Consider the following 7968-nt stretch of genomic DNA (forward strand, 5'->3'; position numbering starts at 1 on the left):
TAGGAGGTTGGCTTGCATGGGAAGGTGGCTAGCAAGAGATATGGCTAAAGGGAAATTTTATTTTTTTAAAGATTTTATTTATTCATTCATGAGAGACACACAGAGAGACAGAGACACAGGCAGAGGGAGAAGCAGGCTCCAGGCAGGGAGCCCAAAGTGGGACTTGATCCTGGGACAGCGGGATCACGACCTGAGCTGAAGGCAGATGCTCAACCACTGAGCCACCCAGGCATCCCTAAAGGGAAATTTTAAAAAGAAAAAACAGGAATGCATGGGTGGCTCCATCGGTTAATCATATGCCTTTGGCTCAGGTGATGATCCTGGAGTCCTGAGATGGAGCCCTGTGTTGGGGGGGGAGGGGGTCCCTGCCCAGCGGGGAGCCTGCTTTTCCCTCTCCCTCTGTCCCTCCCCCTGCTCATTCTCTATCTCTCTCTCTCTCTAATAAAATCTTTAAAAAACAACAACAAATCTCTAATAAGGAGAGCATAGGCAAATGGTATAATGGACAATTTGCAAAGAAGTAGACAACACACACATGAAACTATTTGGCCTACTAGGAATCAAAGAAATGCTCATTAGGATAATTACCTGGTAATATTTTTCACCTATGAGATTGGCAAGGTCACAACAATGCTAACATCCAGTGTTGGCAAGGATGTGGTAACATAGGTACTCGTACCTCCTGGTGGAATTAGTACAACCCTCCTAAAAGGCCGTTCAGCAATTCATGGCAAAACCATTTGTGCATATTTCCAACCCACCATTCCCACCATTGTAAGAATTTATGCTAAGAGAGTAATTAGTCATTCGGAAAGAAAGATACTTAGGAAAATGTTCCTCAAAATACCAGAAGCAGGTACACCTGGGTGGCTCAGCTGTTGAGCATCTGCCTTCAGCTCAGGGCATGATTCAGGGATCTGGGGATCGAGTCCTGCATTGGGCTCCCTGTGAGAAGCCTGCTTTTCCCTCTGCCTATGTCTCTGCCTCTCTTTCTGTGACTCTCATGAGTCACAGAAATTCTGTTGTACAGAATTTCAGTTTTGCAAGATGAAAAGAGCTCTGGACATGGATGGTGGTGTTAGTTGCACAACAGTGTGAATGTGCTTAATGCCACTGAACTGTACACTTAAAAATGATTAAGAGAGTAAATTTTATGTCTTGTGCATTTTACCATAATCAAAAATAAAGAAGGATGGGACGCCTGGGTGGCTCAGCGGTTGGGTGTCTGCCTTTGGCTCGGGGCATGATCCCGGAGTCCCAAGATCAAGCCCCGGGATTGAGTCCCGCATCGGGCTCCCTGCATGGAGCCTGCTTCTCCCTCTGCCTGTGTCTCTGCCTCTGTGTGTGTGTCTCTCATGAATAAATAAATAAATAAATAATATATAAAAATATAAATAAATAAAAAATAAAAATAAGGAGAAGGTCTGAAGAGGAGAGAAAACATGGGCACTGTATATTCAGATTGTGGTTCTCACAGCTTTGAATAAAGCATTTCCTCTCAGCCTTTGTCTTCTAATATCATCTACCTCAAGGGTAGGGTTTTCTGCAAAGGACAGGATAGTAAATAATTTCGTCCTCGTGGGCCATATGGTCCCTACTGCAACTATTCTGCCATTATAGCAGGAAAGCCACCATAGACAAGATGCACACAAATGAGCATTAGCTGTGTTCTAATAAAACTTTATTTACAAAAAATAAGCAATGGGCCATAGTTTGCCAGCTCACTGTAAAGTCTGGAAGGTTGACAAGAAGGACCTAATACAGTAAGTACCAGAACATTGCTGGCTGCTAAAGTAGTTATTATACAGGAAATAATGTATGCAAATTCCTTTCTCTGAGGACCTCCCACCTGGTTCCCAGACACACCCAAGGTGTTAAGAAACACTCTTTGGACTCCAGGTAGGCTATGCTCCTCTTTATCACTGTTGATGTTCCTGAATTCTTGATAACCATCGGGTGCTGTCCCAGGTGCTGAGAGACTTCTCCCACAAAGCCCTCTGCTTTCCCTATCAGGGGCTTACAGCCCAAAATCATTCTCTGTCTCAATCTCCATCTATCTGACTGCTGTTATTAGGAAATACATTTAAAGTTCTTTTTTTATATTATTTATTCTTGAGAGACAGAGAGGCAGAGGGAGAAGCAGACTCCATGCAGGGAGCCCGACGTGGGACTTGATCCTGGGTCTCCAGGATCACACCCTGGGCTGAAGGTGGCGCTAAACTGCTGAGCCACCGGGCTGCCCTAAAGTACTTAGGAGTATAGGGATATCAGGTCTGCAAGTGACTCTTAAATAGTTCAGAAAAAAAAAAACAAAAAAAAAAAACAAAAAAAAAAAAACAAAAAAAAACACACCTGTGTGTGAGAGACAAAGAGAAATAGAGAGAAAGGATAATATGGTGTTTATATTCACCGTTAACCTCTGGGGATTCTGGGTGTAATTTAGAGAGTTCTCTGTATCCTTTTGCAGCTTTTCTTTACGTCTGCAATTATTCCAACATTTGATCAATACATGTATGAACCTCCAAACCACCGTGAGGTCATGCAGTGTATGATTGCATTTGTATGAAATGTCCAGATGGGACAATCCACAAGTTCAGAGAGAGAGGAATGGGAAGTAGCTGCTAATAAGTATGGGGCTTTATTTTGGGGTGATAAAATGTTTTGGAACTAGATGGAGGTGAATAGTGGCACAGTACTGAGAATGCACTAAATGTATTGTCACTTTAAGACAGTTAATTATATGTCAATTTTTTTTAAATATATTGACCAACTTCTATAGCCCTCTCTGTCTCTCTAATCCTGACAGTTACCCTGGGAACCCACAATCTGCTCTCATGATCTCTCTGACTTCATGTTCCACCCCTCTGCCCTCAACCCCTGTGCTCCAAATGTGCTAGCCTTGCTGTGTGTACACTAGACAAGCTCCCCTCTCAGGACCTTTACACTGGCTGTTGCCCCTGCCTAGAAATCCTTCCCCAGGTGTCCCCACAGCTCACTCCCTCCAGGTCTTCCCTCAATATCACCCCAACCACACTATGAATTTTCAGGAGAACCCCCAAAACACCCGCTGGACCCTCCCTGGACCCCTTCTCTGCCTTATTTTCCTCCATGGCACTGTCACCATCAGACATTCTAAACAGTTTACTTTTTACGATTTCTCTTTATTGAGAGAGAGAGAGAGAGTGAGGAGAGAGAGTGAGGAGAGAGAGCACACTCACGAGCAGGGGCAGAGGAAGAGGGAGAAGCAATCCCCACTGAGCAGGCATCCTGACTCAGAGTTTGATCCCAGAACCCTGGGATCATGACCTGAGCTGAAGGCAGATGCTTAGCCTACTGAGCCACCCAGGCTCCCCTAAACAGTTTACTTTTTTAAATTTTGTTTTCCACCAGAATATAAACTCCACAAGGGCACGCTTGGGGCTGTTGCATTCCCTGGTCCCTAGAACAGTGCCTGCTGTGGAGTAGACACTTAATAACCATTGGATGGATGAATGAATGGCCGTCTCCGTCTCCAATAAGCGATGGTCCTTGGACACCAGGACTGGGGGAACAGTTGTGTTCAGAGCTACCCCTTGTTCCTCAGGTGTCGCTCCATCATTTATCTCCTGGTTCATTGCTCTATTTATTTTTCATGGAGGCTGAGCTGTGAACCCATTCTAAGCACCTTTCGTGTCTTTCCGCACCTGTCTCCCCACTGGCCCTATGGCAGGTGCTAGGACTTAGGTTTGTTTTAGAGGAAGAGACCCAAATAAACTGAATCACCTGGTCCGACCCAAGGCCTAAACTCCAGTCTCTGAGTCCCTTCCACTCGCTGCCTACCCCCTTCCCGGCCCCCAGGCCCAGCCCCCTCCCACCAGCCCCAGGGCCAGGCTCCCCCAGTTTCAGGAAATTGATCCACCCTCCACCTCTCTCAGAGAACAAACAGCCTCGCTCTCAGCCTCCCTACCCACCCCCTTCTGCCCCTCCCCCGCCAGGCACCTGGAGGGTTCTCAGACCCGCCCTCCTTGGGTCACAGTGCCTGCTCTGGGGCAGGCGGGCCCATCCCCAGATCTTCGGGGAAACACCTCACCCACCCTTCCTCTGGGCTTCCCCACAGCCCATTCAGGGCAGCCTTGAGTTTGTGACACCTCCCCAGCCAGACTCAGGCTCAGGATGACCCCATCCACCCACGCTGGAGTTTGGCCACCCTCTTGTTTGCTATTGCCATAGTTGTCACCGTGACAGTCCTGGTAGCCAGTCTCCAGCCTGACATGCTCTGGCCAGACACAACCCTACAGGCCTCACCTGCCAGCCTCCCCAAGGTATTCCCTCTGCCCAAAACCCTCTCTGCATTCCTGACTCATTCTTGAAATTCAGGTCAAAGCTCAGATGCCACCTCCTCACTGAGGCCAGCCCTGACTACCCCTCTGAAGTGACTATACCTGCTTGCACTCAGTAGCCCCATCTCTTCACCTTGGTTTTTTTTGTCCTCCATGGCACCACAAGTCTTCCTCATGGATGTGCCTACCTGTTTACCTTCTGTCTCCCATCACACCCGCCAGGGCAACAATAACACAAGGGCAGGGCTTTTGTCTGTCCAGTGCTCAGAACGTGCTTGGAACAAAGTCGGCATGTATTTGCTACTATGTGACTTTGGGACTTTGCAAATGCTACTATCAATGCTTAGACTGTCATCCCTTGCTGCATTGTCCTTGGGAAACTCCTATTTATCCTTCAGAACCCCCTCCAGTTATCACTCAACTGGATATCCAATTAGATTTCCCCAATTAGGGGAATCTGGGTGGCTCAGTGGTTGAGCGTCTGCCTCTGGCTCAGGTTGTGATCCCAGGGTCTTAGGATCAAAGTCCTGCATCGGGCTCCCCACGGGGAGCCTGCTTCTCCCTCTGCCTATGTCTCTGCTTCTCTGTGTCTCTCATGAATAAATAATTTTTTAATCTTAAAAAAGGACTTCCCCAATTTTTTTTAAGATTTTACTTATTCATGAGAGACACAGAGAGAGAGAGAGAGAGTCAGAGACATAGGCAGAGAGAAAAGCAGGCTCCAAGCAGGGAGCCCGATGTGGGACCTGATCCCAGGACTCTAGGATCTGAGCCGAAGGCAGACACTTGACTGCTGAGCCACTCAGGCATCCCGACTTCCCCAATTAGACTCTCTTCTTGAGGGCAAAGAGTGGGACACACATGGGGTCTCAGGAACCATTACTTGAATGACTAAGTTAATTAACACAGATGTAAATAAGTATATCTTCCTGAGACCCAGCTCCCACCTTATTTATATCTGCCCCCAAACTGCCATATCTCCTATTTCCTGTGCCTGTGACTGTCCACCCCCTAAGCCCCATCCTAGGAATTCATCAGCAAACCCTACAATTGGGGAGTCGGGCTGAGCTGTGTGTTTGGCAAGGAGGAGAAGGAAAGAGGGGGGTGCTTTTAGAGATGACATATGGGGAATCTGAGCTGATCAGGCTCCAGTGGGGAATTGTGTGTGCTGCTGGGGCCCCTCCAACCCAGAGAATAAACAATCCAATCGCCAATGACAAAGCTATCCGAGTTTTGGGACAGAAGCAGACTCAGACCCACAGAGTCCTAAAGCTCACTTAATGAAAGGCATTGACTATGTTGGCAGACAAGGGGTTGAAAAGGATTCTCAGGTGGCTGGTTCCCCTGGTGAGTCTCCAAGACCAGGGTTCACTGCCTCCACCCGGGATGTACTGAGTCACACTGTACAGGGGTGGGAGCCTCCACTGGTATTTGGGAGCCATTTGCTATAGTTTGAAGAAAGGGAGGGCCTCCTTTGTGGCCAGAGAAGGAGGAAGGAGGCCGTGGGCCTAGAACTAGGGCGGAGGCTCTGGTTTCGATCTCACCTTCTCACCTGCTGCTTCAGACCTCAGAGCACCTGAAGGCAGGGACTGGGGCACCTGTCCTCCTCCCTCAGACTCTGCAGATCCTGGTCCACCAGCACCTCCTCCCTCAGACCCTGGAGTCCTGGCCCCCAGCACCTCCTCCCTCAGACCTGGGAGTCCAGGTCCCTGACTCCTATGGAACGCCTATATGAGGACATTTGCACATGAAGAAGAGGCCTGGTCTTTGTCAGATCTGCATTTGTGTCACCTGGCCCAGGTCCACTGTGACCTTGGGCTAGTGGCCTCCCCACTCTGAGCCTCTGTCTTCTGTGCCCGTGGGCACCAATCCCAGCACTGCCTGCCTCACAGAGAGTAAGGGGTCTGCTCCTCTCTGCAGACCCCAACCCAGGCAGGACCAAGCTCAGAAGGTACTTGTGGCATGGATGGGATAAGGACCCAGCATGGCAAAAGTTGGACCCTCATGCCTCTCCCTGCAGCTCCCTGGAGAACCACCTGGGATGTGCCCAGCAGTACATGGCCTGGCCAGCTGCCCCTCCCCTCCGAGGCTCAGGCAGTTATGTGGCCTGGAACACTCCTCCCTCATCCTTCAGGCCACCTCAGGCTGCCAAACTTGCTGGTCTGGTTCAGCTCCAGCTGCCCCTCCTCCTCCAGGAAGCCTGCCCTGACCTCAGCAGCCCCCCCTGGGCTTCTGCAGCACCCTTTGCATCCCCCATCACACCACACTATGTACGGAAGGAAAGCCCACCATCTCCACTGCTGTTGCCAACACTCAACCTAGCATCTCCTCATTGCCAGGAACTGTGCAGAGAGCTCTCCATAACGTCATTTAATCCTCCCAATGTTGTGATCCCATTTTACAGCTGGGGACTGGGGCACAGAAAGGTTCAGTGATTTGCCTAGGGTCACACTGCTAGAAAGGGGCACAGTCAGGAGGTAGCAGTGTACGGAAGCTCCAAAGGATGTGGGGTCAGTCGTATGGCCTGGGTTCATCCATCCCCACCATGTATCAGCCAAGTGATTATAGGCAAATTCCTTAACGTGTATTTCTCCCCTTCCTCGTGTGTAAAGGGGGATAATGGAATCTGTTTCATAGGATGCTGTGAGGATTAGATGTGTGCACAGACAAGCAGAGTGTACTCAGAAGAAGACAGAAGCACACCCACAGTAGGTATTGAGTAATGAGTATTATCAACACTGTTTAATGGCAGTCAGAACCCGAACCCACACCCACCTGGGCTCTTTGCCATCATACCACACCATATGATCGTCTCTCTTTCCCTCTACTCTTTCATCCCTGTCAGCCCAGGACAAAGGTGTGCTTTCTCTGGTTTCCAGCCTCCTTCGGCATAGACTATGGGGTTAACGTGTGGTGAACAAAACAATGGAGCATAATACATATGAATACACCAAGAGCAAATATCATTCCAGCACTTACTGTAATGTGCAGCAGAGTGCAGGGCTGAACGCACAGATGTCTTTGTCTTTCGTGAAACTTACATTCTAGCGGGGGAGACATAAAATAATCAAAATGAACAGATAATACAGTATGTTTAAAGGTGGTAAACGTTCTGAAGGATAATTAAGGAGCAGGGAGAGACTATGAGGAGCGGGAGGATAAGAGGAGCTGCGATTTTAAATAGAGCGGTCAGCCAGGCCTCTCAGAGAAGGAATCCAAGCAAAGGCCGGAAGGAGGTGAGGGAACAGTCCAGGAGGATATCTGAGGGAATAAGCATTCCAGGCAGAGGGAATAGCAAGTGCAAAGACCCTGAGGCAGGATGGGCTTTGAGGAGCAGCAAGTAGGGGGTGCACTGAAATGGGGTGATGGAGGCAGAGAGGAGGTTAGAGTAGTGTCCCTTAAGGCCTTGCAGAGAAATGGGAAGCCCCTGAAGAAACGGGAGCAGGGAGCTGACCCAGGTTTGTTCGACCTCCCTGCACTGAGAGGGAAGGAAGGGAGCAGGGGCCAGCTAGGAGGCTCTACAGGTTCAGGTATGAGCAGATGAGGCCAGGAAGCAGATGGAGATCATCGATAAAGCGAAAGGCTGAAAGGGGCATGCCCACCCCTCCTCTGGCTCTCTCAGGTCAAGGCGAGCTTGGGGTCTGTGGGC

The sequence above is a fragment of the Vulpes lagopus genome, chromosome 2 (assembly GCF_018345385.1).
Source record: "Vulpes lagopus strain Blue_001 chromosome 2, ASM1834538v1, whole genome shotgun sequence".
NCBI classification, from domain to species: Eukaryota; Metazoa; Chordata; class Mammalia; order Carnivora; family Canidae; genus Vulpes; species Vulpes lagopus.